At 41.8% G+C, this 14,612-nt stretch overlaps 1 protein-coding gene across 2 annotated transcripts in view; it reads right to left on the reverse strand.

Moving 5' to 3' along the window:
* Positions 1-13,554, reverse strand: part of LOC311007859 (disheveled-associated activator of morphogenesis 1-like) — a 51,564-nt gene extending 38,010 nt beyond the window's left edge. For both annotated transcript variants that reach the window (XM_084001223.1, XM_084001221.1), the window contains exon 1: positions 13,418-13,554. The gene's annotated coding sequence lies outside the window, so the exon portion shown is untranslated. The remainder of the gene's footprint in view (positions 1-13,417) is intronic.
* Positions 13,555-14,612: the final 1,058 nt, after the last annotated feature.

Below are 14,612 nucleotides of genomic sequence, written 5' to 3' on the forward strand. Positions count from 1 at the left end.
TGGTTTTCAACAGGCAGTAACACTTTTCTGCTGCTTTGGTGTTGCCTTTTTATGATTTTGTGTCATCATGACCTAGAATAAGCAGGCAGCATAACAAAGAAATCATAATAACACACAAAGCTCAAGGCAATATATAAAAATAAACAGAAATAAAATCACCTCTGAGCTTCCAATAACCACAAAGAGAAGTGCAGCATCTTTCCAAACATTGCATTAGGGATACACTCATTCTGACAAACAAGAATTAAGTTAAAAGTTGAAAGCAGCTGAAGCTTTGCAGAGAAACAAGGAAGCATGGGAATCCGATTGGCTGCAGACTGTAGATGACCCTGAAAAGTTCAGCTGTGATTACAAGCTTATTGACCGGGTTTCTCTGGTTCAATCGAAAATAAAATTACTTTGGTTTTTAACCTCTGTGTGTACAGTGCAAACCGTGTTGTCAGTCAGACACAGAAACGGGGTCAGACACAGTGGAAAATGATAATGTCCCCAGAAAGCCATGACGTTGTGATGAAGCATCTCTGGAGTTTGTGAAAACGAACAGAAAGTTCTGCAGCGCACCGATGATAAGCATATTCTCAGCTGAATTAGGGCTGGGCGATATGGACCAAAAGTCATATCCCGATATATTTTGTCTGAATATCGATATACGATATATATCCCGATATTTTTCCGCAAAGTGAGAGCAAATGTTCAGTCAAAGTTAAAGCCAAATATAACAAGTCACAGGTAGTTTTATTGAAACCGGCTATTTCACTGAACAGTTGCAAAATCAAATGAATAAATAATAAACAGGTTTCTTCATCTGGTTCATGAATAAATGTTCAGTTGCTCAAATAACAAAATATAAACATAAATACTGCCTGACAAGAGTACCTTTTTTGAAATCAAAGTAATGGAGTAATGGATTTTAGAAGGCGTGATTCCATAAGGCCTCTTCTAAGATCAATGTTAAAAGTTGGCTGGAAATTTGAAAATATTGTCATTATCATGTATAATTTATTATAAGACATTTCTGTAACATAAACACCAGCTATAGCAGAGTCTTATAGAAAGGCACTCTTGAAATAAAAAAAAACTATCAATTGTCTGCACTAAAAACTAAAAAACAACAACTGCCTTGTGTCTCTGTTATTTCTCAGAGATTTTTTTTTTTTTAACCTGGAGTCACGTGACGTGCCCCACGTCTTTTCCGGTCAGTCGTCATGGAAACGTCACGTGACACTCACGGACCCACGGTTTGGACCAGAGTGAAAACAAACGTGTGTAAACCATGGATGTATTATATTATCATAGATCCATGGGGTAAACGCGAACCTTACGAGCTGAATCTGGTGAAAGCACCGCGGCTCACAGAGGTCTGGAGCTCTGACGCTGCTGCAGGGGACGACGTGCTAATGGCTAACGGCTAATAACAGCTAACGGCTAACAGCCCTGCTACAGCAGCTGACTGAGCCTCTAGAGCCGCGGCTCGGCTCGTTAACGGCAACGAGGTCGACGTGGACTCGGTGCGTTCCTCTCGGTCAGCTGGTGAAGCAGCGGTCTGATGAGCATGAATAAAATAGTTAGAGGAGGGGCGGAGCGGAGCGCTGCGAGCAGTGCAGGGAGCTCCAGATCAGCAGCCTGAATGGAGCAAGGATCACAGCGCAAATTTGAACTATATCGATATATGCGATATGGTCAAATTCCATATCCCATTAAAAAATATATCGATATATTTTTTATATCGATATATCGCCCAGCCCTAAGCTGAATCATAACTGACGGCCCCTAAATAAAAAACAGTTTCTACTGCGAAAGGAATGTGTGAAGGGGGAACGTTATATTATGGCTTGTATCATGTGGTGGAAGGCAACAGGGATACTCTGTACATATGTTTCAGTCAGGGTGGGGCCATTTCCATAAATTCCACTCGTGCAGCCCTTCCCTCGTATGAGACCCTAACCATCACAAATTAAATGCCAGGATTAAAAAGGGTCCTACCGGTCTCTTACCCACCCTCTGGAAGCCTTGTAATTACCCCCAGAATAGAAAGGTCTGTCCCAAAGGGGTGCACGACTTACTGCACCCACTAATCTCTACAACGCAGCCGAGCAATTGCACAGCAAGCAACTGCAAACATAACAAGAAGGTGGAAGTAAAGATACAGTGGTTTATCGAAGAACACGGCAGTGGAGTAAAGTGTATTTAAAGGAGGCGAGATTTTACAGCTCGCTTTTGAATGGGAGGTAATGACATTAATCTGATGTTAGAGAGATAGAGTTTTTTCAGTTTATACAGTACCAGTTTGGACATAGTTTCCCCTTTGTGTGTTTTAACGGTTACTGGATGTCATGGCTACAACATCCACCTCTTATCTCACATGATCACAAAGAACTGGTTTGTATTTCCTGTAGCCCAATAATAGGGCTGACACGGTGAAGCGTGTGAGTTTTCCAGCGTTTGTGGTAGACTTCCCCCACATATCAATGAGTATCTGTGTCTGTATCTGTATCTGAACAGATGTCTGATAATAAAGTTCTCGTCTTTACAAAAGCCCCAGTTTGTGCGATTTCAATGTCTCTTTTCACTATCAAATATCTAGGTGCTGTATAAATACTGTGAAAGGATTAAAATGTTCAATCCAAATGCACACAGCGTCTCACTGTGCCTCATAATGACTTCCTCAATTCTATGATGTCACAACGAAACAGTGACCCTCGTCCATGCTGACACGGTCAACCCACCCAAACCAATACAGTATATCATTGCGAAACCTTCCCATGAACTGTAACAGTAGAAACCAGTGGGTATTTTTTCTGAAATTCACAGTATTTTAGTGAAAACCTGACCATCTATTTACCTTATTTCAGCGCTGACTGACCATGGCCTGAAGTGGTGAGTTTGACCAAGCTACAGTCAGCTGCAATCTAGTCATGTGTCAGTCTGAGAGAAGTGTGAGAGGGGAAATGTAAAACTATGCTGATAGACTTCTCTTAAATTGTTTAATAGAGGAACTTTAACAAAAAGAATCTTGTTTCTTCAGAGTGTAGTCTGTAGGAGTGTTCACATAATTTCTTACGCCTCCTCAATGGATGAACATAAAACCTTTGAAAACATATTTATTATGTTACAAGGTCAAGAAAATGCTGTTTTCAACTGCTGACCCTCCTCAAATACCACTGATCCACACACAGTTGATATATTTACTATAATTCCTCATCCGATCATTTAAAATGTGTATCTTGTGTGAGAAATTACTCAGCGTTTTAATAAACAAAAAATAGAGTACTGTCTACACTGTGCATTTCTGCTTCTTTGATCCTCAAATTGTAAATTCACCTCTGTATTCACAAGAAAACCTGGAGAATTTAGGGGATACAAAGATGAAAGATCTTCCTGGAAAAAGTGGAAGACACTGCTGCAAAAATATTATGACGCGGAGCTGCAGCTGCAGTGAACGTGCTTGTAATGGATTGACAGAATTTGAGGGTTAAAAGGCTGCGGCTTAACGTGTTGATCCCTCCAGATGTAGGCCGAGGCCCCGTATAGGCCCTGAGAAATCAGAGGTTAAGTTTTCGAGCAGAAACACAAGAGAGGAGGCAGCGCTACAGTAGATGTGGCCCATAAACAAACAAACAAATCAAATAGAGTAAGGTTAATTCAACATAATCCTATCAGTATCCAGTCTGCTCCGAGGGTGAAGACTGCTTCAAAGCAACTGTGTGCATATTAGCTAATGTCACACACAGATGCTCTGCGAATTAGTTCACCAGACTAAATCCCTGAGAAAAAAGGTCTGAGGTCCCGGCCTCATATTTGACCGCCAACATAGATGTGAGACTGGCTTATGTCCAGCTTGACTGACACAGAGGCAGAGTCTAAGGTGAAACCAAGCCAGCGTGCAATACACGGCCATCTTGCATGGCTGGATGGCTAAGTTACAAGCTGCTTATCTTAAAGTGTGTCATAAGCTCAGTGGAGGGGGGGAAAACAACAACCTGTGATCAGACACAAGTCAAAACAAAATATTACTGATAGGAAAATCAGGTGGGTGGTTCGACTTATAAGAGCTGTGCAGTGAAAAGGAGACCAAAACAAACAGCAGAGGAAGGATGTTTGGGTACGTTAACAAGGACACCTGCTGTTTAACAGGATCGACCTGACAGCCTCTGCCCTGTGGCATCTCGGCTATCAGCTGTACAAAGCAAACTACTGGGACACAAACAACGATGTTCAGCTTCAACATGGAAAGTCTGGGTTTGTTTGTTGACTAATTACTTATTTATAATCTGGTAATGTCGGCGTAATTTCCCCTTTATTTACATAGATGAAACTGTAAAACATCCCCCAAACGACGCTTTATTCTAAGGGTTAGAGCATGCACAGATGTTCTAATGGATCACCAGTAAATCACAACACCGGTAAAAGTATAACAAGTTGCGTAACTGTGAGAAAAGAAAGAAATATGGACGTGGACAATGGTCGCCACTAAAAGCTGAAATACAATCACTCCCAAGGAACATTTTAGCTGTTGACGCAGCTGGTTTCGTCGGTCTGCGTGGCTGTTTTGACGGCTTCTCTACGGTAATGTTATCACACAGATACGTTATACTGTGGGAACCTGCTCGTCGTAGCTGCAACTCAAAACCCTGCCCTAGGGGACCGGGACATCTTAAGCTGCTGGAGTGAAGTGGGTGGCTATACAGGCTGCGACAGTATTTTCAGAGAAACTGAAAACATTAATCAATAGATTGTCCCAGGAACTGAATGAAGATAGCAGAGTCTGTGAGCACGCTGCCATTCATTACAATGGGCTTTCATGAATGTTGTTTGTAAGAAGTCACAATGTGCTTCACAGTGAAACAACAAAGAAGCAAATGTGCTTTTTTAAACAATCATGAATTCTACAAATTCAATAAGAATGTGCGTGACTGACATTACTAGCTCCGGAGACGCCAAAACAGTTAACGGGAAATTACATTACCATGGTAAAAATACCAGGGACATGATGAAGAGCTATGGCAAACGACATGGACAGGCAAAGTGATAAAGCAGAGCGTGCATTTATTTCCATAGATTACGCAGTGGATTATCTCAAATCAAAGTAGTCCTCTCCATCCATGATCAAATTCCAAATAATTCAACCTTTCCCAAATCTTTTCAGCTGCATCAATTCACAACTTACAGACGGATAAGGGAAGTAGCCTAAACATATTTTTCCGTCCTTGCTCTTTTGCTGAACAACTTGTCAGAACTTGAGCGTGCTTTCTTCAGGGCGGGGGCAGCATTTTAAGAGCAGGATAAAGCATGCCGTGCTCTGGCACTGTCTGCAGCTGAATCTGATATCTGTCTGCTGTTTCCAGGCCTGCTATACGTGCGCTGGTTTGTGTCTGAGGAGGGGACACGTTGGCATCTGACCTATTCCAGTTGGAGGGATCGGTCGAACAAGATCGGCATTATTCTAAAAAAATCTGCATGAAACTCCTGAAAAGAGATGTCGTCTCTAAAAAGCTCAGAAGCATGATTAGAAAATTGAACCTGTTCATTTTCTGGTCATCAAGTTGGATCTGCAGCACCGGACGTCAAAACAAGTTTTATATTCTGGTGTTAGAGATTGTAATCGAACAGCTGTGCTTGCACCCTTATGAAAAAACACACACACACCGAATACCGCCACTGTAGCCTTTTCAATCTTTTGGGATTCACTCATAAGGTTCATTGATAAGATATTACGTAGGCTATAGGAAATGCTCTGAACTAGGATTTAATGCATGAATTGCTGTTATATGGGCAGAGCAATAGTGGCTGCGATGGTGAATGTGATAAGCTTCACTTTGATACGCTGAACATGAGTCATATTACAATGATTGAGGTGCTATTACATAACTACAAGTAGCAGCCTGAACTGATGGGTGTGCACACTTTGCTGTCAAACTAAATGCTGGCATCCGACCAGCTGTAACCTAGCAGCAATACAACAAAAAAAACTAATGATAATAATAAGACAGAGGGCGCACAGACCCACCAAAACTGCAAACTCAGACAAATTTTTTTAATTTCCCTCATGTCTGCTTTGGGAATTGACATTAATAATGTGACCTAGACGAAGGGAATAGAGGGAAGCAAGGACTGAAACATGAATCCCTCCTGGCCCATAAAACCCCCTCCTACCCTCCCAAACCAACATCGCAGTTATAGGACTCCCCCCCCCCTACACACACACACACACACACACAGGACAGAACCCACATGCTCCCTTTGTTTGAACCGCAGCGTGGCTACACTCTTTCCACATCTTATGGCTGGAGGCACACAAGTGATTAATTTTGATGCTCATTGTCATGATAATCTGAGGGTTTAGCTACAATTCTCTGAGTTTGGCGAAAGAACAGTCACTTTCTAACTTTGTTAACTACGACCGACTGCACTCTTGAACGGAGGAGAAGCAAAGCAAGGCTACTAATTAAAAAATACACAAGCTGAAAAAAATCAAGTGATGAAAAGGCTTTGGTCAGAAACAAAACCGAGCGAGCAAATATAAATATAGCCTCTGTCATGAGCCATAATGTAACAGCCTGAGACAATTATGTCACTTCAAATAACAGGCACTTAACCAAGAGTGACTGTTTCCCAAAACTGAAATGTTAATAAAGAATGTGTGCAGAGCAATTACCACTGTGCTGAGCTAGGAACAGTTATAGGAATTAAATAGTAAAAAAAAATGTTTATGGGCCATTATGTGCAAAAAAAAAAAATTACATTAAAATTTCACTTTTGAATGTGATATCTGAATAATTCTGGTGTTTGTTCAGTCACTGTCCATTCACGTGGTCATTGTGAGACCAGGGGCTGCATGGTTCACATAGATATTATCATAAAATAAAGTCTTTACCTCTTTAAACAACCTCGAAAAGGAAACTATCTTCGCAGGAATTAGAAGTAGCACAGCTTGTACTGTGCTCTCTGGGGTAGAGCTGCAACAAGTTCAGAACGGCCCGAATAATAATTTCATAGGTCACCCAGTTCTCGTTATAGAACCATAAGACTGCAAGATCAAGGCTTGTTTCTCTGGAGGGATGCCTGCTCTGTGGAGATAAGTCAGTGACTGGGCTGCACACACTGGTTTTAGTGGATGGAGGATAATGTGCTGACTTCTGCCAGCATTTTAGGGATTATACTGAACTCTAATAGTGACACAGAGTTGATCAGATTGCAGATCCTTCTTAATTACTATGTGAAATCACAGCAACTAATTAAGGGACAAACATCCGCAGTGATTTAGAGAGTCTTTGCTTCTCCGTTTTTGACATAAACGCAGTTCACATTGCCTAGTAGCTGTTTTTATTGCTAATAAAATTGGGGAAAGAGTGAATGACTTGCCATGAAGGATCCATTACTCACCAAAGGGTCTGAAAGCTGTCAGCCTAAAGCCCATTAATTAAAAATCTGCCACCACTGAGTGGCTGAGCTGGAAACAGGGTGCACTGCTCTTTCACCTCCCAACAATCAGCGGGGTCAAGAGTCAACGGTCTGGAGAGGGGACGGGCAGCGTGCAGCCACTGGGTGGGTAACTAAACCCGTCTGCTACGTAAAGGTCTAACATGTGTTTTTATGTTTTAGCTGAAAACATATAAGGATAAATCACCTTTTTTAGCAGCTATGATCTAGAGTTGACCCCAGTAAGTTGTTTCAAAGCCAAGATGGGAAGTCACCCAGGTCCTGATATGACACATTTTCCCAAACAGCCACATGAAATATAATGGCTTTCCCTCTGTGAGATCATACATCATAATGGTTTATGTTTTATTGCACAAATATCCAACATTAGTCCATACGGACTCAAATAGCTGGATCAGATATTGTGACAACAGTGCTGATCTATTCAAGCAAATTCTGTGATTTAATGTTTACATTTTACCTGCAGGTGCCAAATCATGTGTTGATTGATTGATTTATCATTGATTACACACATTATTTGATAATTGTATGGTTTTATATTACAATTTTAATTCCTGACCAATTTGTTGCTGAATGAAAAGTTGTTCACTTCATTTGAAATACCTCTTGATTTTACTTTATAAAGTTTGGAAGGCAGTGTGTGAGTTTAGTCTGCTGTTAACATTCAAGAATGTTCCTAGCCTCCACCACCACCAGTGAGGTTTACAACTTTTTAATTAAACACTTAGGCAATATTGAAATGGATGAGATGTCCATTAAGCTCAAGGTTAAGGGTTAGGTGATTCTTGGGTTTATATAAACTTGGCTTTAACTGTAACAAGCTGAGAGGTTCTGCAGCTCAGCCACAAAGCAACTAAATGTTAGCCTGAGTCTTGGGTGTGGCCAACAATGGCTGTCTAAACCCAGCTGTCCCAACAGCGGGGACAAGTGCAAAGCCAGGCCAGACTGGGGGCAGGGTGTGGCATGGCCGGGGTGCCATGGTGACAGAGCAGGCCTCGACAGAGAAAGGATGCTAAATGAAGCCATTGTCTGGCCCAAGTGAAGCACACCGCACAAAGAATGGCACATTCAAACAGTCATACTGGCGTATTGTTGTGGCAGGCCAGCAGAGCGCTGCAGATTCACAGTTCATCCCACAGGATCCACTACACATCATACAGAGAGAGCTCAGTGGGAGAACATGAAGCTCTCACAACAGCACAACCAGCAAGAATAACATCAACCCGGGAAACATTTCCCCAACAATTCAGGCACATTTAGTTCACTTCCTAAAGCAAAACACAACAACAGAACACTTTATATTTGTGCTTCTCTACTGTGTAGAAGTAGTCAATCTACTGTATATTCAACAACTAATTTGAGAATCAATCACTTGTTTGTTTTTTGTCAAATTCTCTAGAAATTTTGGTTCATCAACAGAATGATCAAATTTTAAATATTTGTAGGATACATCCTTAATCTTGAGCCAGTAGTTTGATAAAATCCTTGATCACAGACTCCCGTATATAGTTTGAGATGCAGTTATGTTTCAGGAAACATGGGCGTGGATTGTCTATTGACATGAGGTGCATCATCAAATTCAAAAATCATATAAAACTGCAACATTACCATCACATACTTCCAGTATTGCTCCCAATGGCCTCGTACACACAGAGACGTAACACTGTGATTATCACAGTATCAATGGTACGGCAAAATCAGTGACAGTAGATATATTTCTATTGTCAGACACTAGATGGAGAGAGCACAGAAAGCATATTTAGGTGTGACAAATGAAGCGACAGTCAATAGAATAGATAATCCGAGTCAAACAACCACGGTATGTATACTAACTGGATTTACCACCTTCCCAAACTATAGCCATTCTTGACCTGACAGTAACAATTCATACTTTCATATTTCCATAAGTAAACATCTGCTTATGCATAATTGAAGTAATTACAGACACCAGCTCCTATCTAATGAATGTTAACCGGTTGGACAGATTTTGAGAGTGCATAATTTACAGTGACAACACCTCTGACAAGGTCCAGGATGCTAAAAGAGAAGCTATTGTAATATAACAGTTCAGTTGTGATATATTTTCATTAGTCTCAGGGGGAAAAGTGTAATTACGGGGCTGCGGTTCAGCACCTGCCCCTTTACATTAATGCCACCATAAACATCCAGAAACCACGCTGACATATGGTGGTCTTTGGGGCTCAGCTGTGTCGCAGCTAGTGCTGCACGATTAATCTAATCGCAATCGCAATCGCGATGTCACGCCGTGCGATTACGTAATCGCACGAAAGAGTGCGATTGGCGATTTAAAGTACATAAATGTGCGACCGCGTGAGCCTGTAAACGGGACTTTAACTCCTGTAGTGTGCGGAGCGGAGCCGCTAATGTGTGCAGCATAGCAGACTCCGTCAGTAGTCATGTGACCAGCAGGTCTAATCACGTGACCACCCAGCTGGCAGACAGCGCTCCGTGTGCTGCAGGACCGTCTCCCCGTGATTACAGCAGGTGTGGAGCTTTAGCGTCACGGAGCGAACTGTGTTTTCCTCCGCAACATGTGCAGTGCGTTTAAAAAACGAGGAGGTATATGCCTGTTGGGGCGAACGACCAGAAAGCTCCGGTGTTTGGTTTTCTTTTAACTGTCTTTTTTATTTATTTTTTATTTTTATTTTACGGTTACAGCCACACTCATTTGCCGTCTCCTCTCGTCCGTTGTGTGTGTGCGCGCGGTGCGTGCGTGCGTGTGTGTGTGTCTGTCTGTCTGTCTGTCTGTCTCTGTGTTACCTGTGTACCTGTGTACTGTGAGAGGAGGGAGGGGGGAGAAAGGCATTGTAATAAATGATGGCATCGCAGTAGACTATGAAACTGCACAAAAAGTTACCTATTTTTATTTAATACAAAGATACTGTAAGGAAACACTTATTATTTGAGAAATACACTCCTAAAAAATGGTTATTTCCTGTGCTGTGCTTGATAATCAAGCAAATAGACTCCTTACAGCATTAATTTACAATATCGTAATCGCAATCGCAAATCGCAATATTTTCCACCATAATCGCAATCGCACATTTTTATCAAATCGTGCAGCACTAGTCGCAGCCACTCCCAAATGACACCCACCATTGAAAAAATAATTAGTCTATACCTCCCCCACTGTTGTTGGTGCTGTCGTTTACTCTGTCACTCCGTAGTGCTTAATATGAGCCAACCAGGGAGGCCGGTCCCTGCTGCTGCTACGTTGCCAGTCCTGTGAAACTTAACACTCAGCTCATTAACTCAGTTCCCCTGGAGAACTTAAGGAGTGTTTGTGCGTGCCGATGGACAGAAGAGGAGGAGGCACACAATGCACTGACACAGTTTATGGACTGGCAACTTTGATGATGCTCTGTGGAGAGTAGGGATGTCGCAAACTCACTTTTACTTGTTTTCACAGTTAATCGCTGTGTTAAATCACAATCAATTCATCGCAAAGATTCCTAATCACTGTCACTTTCCAAAAAAAGATTATATCGGCAGATGTGCACCAAACGTAACATCGAATTGGTAGGAATTTAAATGACATAGACAATAAGATTAAAATAAACTTAAACATTTGGTATAGATGACAATGACTCAATTATTTCAAAGACTTGGCCCTATACTTATATTTTTTTGTAAATAATTGGTAATGTTAGCCTATATTCTGACTATATTTAATTTTACACATTCATAGTGTTGTGAAATTTATTAATTCATAATAATAGTGATAATGGTAATACCGTGATTATTTCTCTGACAAGAAAATCTATAATCGTGACATCCCTAGTTGAGAGAGAACCAAACAGAAGAGCAGTCAGTCTCATCATGCATCTACCATCAGCTGTAGCAGCTTTATGTGGTCGGCCACACATGCTCTGATGAAAGCTCTGGAAGAAGAAGATATAGCAGCTTTTATCCCAAACGATGTGAGTGACAAGTGTGAGCTTCGGTTGTCCAGCACCAGTGCCAAACTGAAACTGAGTCACAATGCTGCAGTGCAGTCGGCCTCCCCAAGGACGGCTTTAGTTCATTTCTGTTTCCTACAGCAGCGGCGCAGGCCGTGTTCGTGTCTGTGACAACAAACAAATGGGTGCCAACAAAAACTAGTCAGTAGTTGCTGTAGCCGTAGGCTGCGCTTGTGCAGAGGAGGCAGCACCATAATCTGTCACCTGCTGCTGTGCGTATGACTGCTAAAGGTGACTGGCAGAGCTGCTAACAGAAAGTAATAAGCAGAACCAAAACAGGATCACAAGCTCTTTTTTTCATCTGTCATGCATTGTCAAAAGTGTTTGCTTATCTCGTCAGGCATGAAGACATGATAGGGACTTATGGTTTACCACCTTAAATCAATATCAGCCAATATTGTTGGTTTGTGGATATGTATAGGCCAGGGGGTGAGGCTGGGGAAAGTGTGTTGTTACAACACAGATTAATCATCTGCAATGTTCACCTATTCAAAGAAACAACACACGCAATTCAAGTGTCAGGGCCTGTCTTTGCTGATCTGAATCGGCCAACTCCCTGTCTGAGCATTAACACTGTGGACAAAATAACAGCATGGTACATCATGTAAGCCTTCTCCTGTGTTTACAGTGAAAACATGCCTGCAGATCTCACCACAGCAGTAAGCCCTCTCACAAGGTAGCAGCCCATTACAAGCACATACAGGCCCCTCAATGATTTAGAGCATTTTAATTCTCGGGAATGCAAGTCTTTTCTGATAAGCACCTAACTCTGTATAGGCCTCACCACTGCAACGATTATACCGTGATAATCTCTCAGTGTTGTTGCTCTCGGACTGACCTGTAACTCCACAACCTCACAAGTGAGTCATTCCACTTCTCAGCAAAGCGAAGCAATTGAATATTAACTCAGAACAGGTGAAGTACCACAGCTCAGCACAAACTGGTCCTTTTTTCTTTTCTTTTTTTTAATCAAAAGCAATGTGGGCAGTTTTGTGATGGCCATGCAACTGGATGTAAACTAAAATAATCAAGGATGACAGTAATCTGGGAATGGGATGTGAGAAGATGATGAACTCATATCAATGAGAACACAAATGATTTATTATAGTGTCAAATATATATTTCTTTTTTCTCTCTTTTGTTTGCATATGTTAGAGCTCCAACCAAAACGTAATCTGCACAACAGCTGAGCTGCAAATTAAATCTGATCAAGTCTTTGTGGATCTGCCTTCAGATTACAATCAGAGCGATAAATCGGCCAGGCAGATGCACTGAACAGCAGTGGCTTTAAGTATACTGTCTATAAGCAAGACAACTAAGAAGTATTTGCTAAAATCACCTTTTGCATCCCATTCCAACAATCACCCCCTATCCATTCATACACACATTAACAACACTCACTTGTGCACCTTTAAGCATTGTGTAACATTTTAAGTCTAAATAACTAAGAACCTGGGAAACATATAAAAATAGATATGACCTGGTACTGACTTATTTAAGCCCGAAAGCATTTACACTCCTGTCCTGTGCAGCCTGCATTGGCTTTCAACTTTCTCTCACTTTGCTGAGGGAGCACTGGGACTCTCTCAGGGGTGGGGGGGGCCTGGACCCGGGTTTCAGCCTGGGTGGGGGAGCCAGCCGCTGATGGTCCAGCTCAGTGCGGGACGGGTCGACCTGCCTCACAGAGACGAGCTGACAAAACAAAAACAATTTGCAAAACAGATGCAAATGTCACCCGACTCCTGTCTGGAGTGGAGCGAGTCAACTGTAGGTCACTGACGACGAGGCTCCACGGAGAAGCTCGACACTTTATTACAGAAACGACGAGTCTCGGTAGCTGACGTTAACGGCGGCTGCAGCAGCCTGTGGTTCACCGGTCACCACCAGCACCGCAACCAAACGGCCCGGTGTGGTTGCTACGCTGCGGGTATTGTTTCAACCGTTACGGCGCTAGCTGTTTCTTTGTTTCTGTCTTTCTGTAATGATAAACCTCTTACCTCGTCCCGTTGAGCATTTCCCTGGTTAACTGTGTCCACAAGTTCATCAGGTAAGAAGTAAAAGCGACAGAGAGAGAAAAAAAAACACAAGAGTCCAGGCGGCGAGCAGGCAGATGATTCAACCGACTGGTTGGTCGGGAGAGTCGGAGCTGCTCGTGACGTCATTGGTTTAGTTAGTAGCAAGTTACTGCGCATGCGCCGTCCTTCGCCGACCGCAGTGGTTCATGGATAATGTAGTGCTCTACTACTACTTCACGGACACGTTAGAGATAGCAGTTAAAGATTTACAGCAGGATGACCAAGACAGAGGCAGAGTTTTCCATACAGGCTGTAAACGGTGTTTCTCTTTCTGAATATGATTATCGACCCGTTTTATTTTTTTCGTGAATTCTGGTGTTTATTCTTCTATCATTGATTTGCCTATTATATTACTATACGGGGATATTGAAGTCTAGTCGGCTGTAAATGTGTGTGTGTTTGGCCTTTGTACTGGTGGTTAACATGGGTTCAATACGTCACCCTGGGCTCGGAGAATCTATCTAGCCCCTAACCCTTTCATTTTTGTTTTGACATTTTGTTGACCAAATGATTAACTGATAATCCTTGTCTTTAATCATCACTGACTTAATGTGTAGCTATATAGCCTATGTGGCTGTCCCTCTCGGACCATATCTGGTTGACATTGATGGCTATGTTTGTGATTGATGTTTGTTTTACATTGAACTGTTGCATGTTTTTATTGTCTGTCTTTTATGTATTTTAGTCCCTATGGACCTCTGGATTGTGTCCTTAATAAAGTCTTATTATTGTATGTAAAGTAGCCTATAAGAACAAGAAAAAAATATATATATAAAAAAAATATAGGCCTAGTTGAGACTTTTAGTTCAAAGATAGCATTTTTCTGCAACATGAGGCAGGTAGGTATTGCCTCTGCTGATAGAATTGCAACCACGACTACAACCAAAACGTGTATGATGTCTCCATCTAGTGACTTGAACAGGGCCTAACAATCAGTAGACTGCACCATGCTATAATAAGTTTAGATATAACAAAGAGACTTCATGGTTTTTCAGCAACTGTGAAAACAAAAACAATGGGAATTTGATCATGTTTGCCACGACTAAAATTTTAAGTAAAGACTGATCCTTATTACATTATGTTTCAGTATTGATGATGTAGCACTATAAGCTACATA

Source organism: Trachurus trachurus (genome assembly GCF_905171665.1).
Source record: "Trachurus trachurus genome assembly, chromosome: 24".
Taxonomy (NCBI): Eukaryota; Metazoa; Chordata; class Actinopteri; order Carangiformes; family Carangidae; genus Trachurus; species Trachurus trachurus.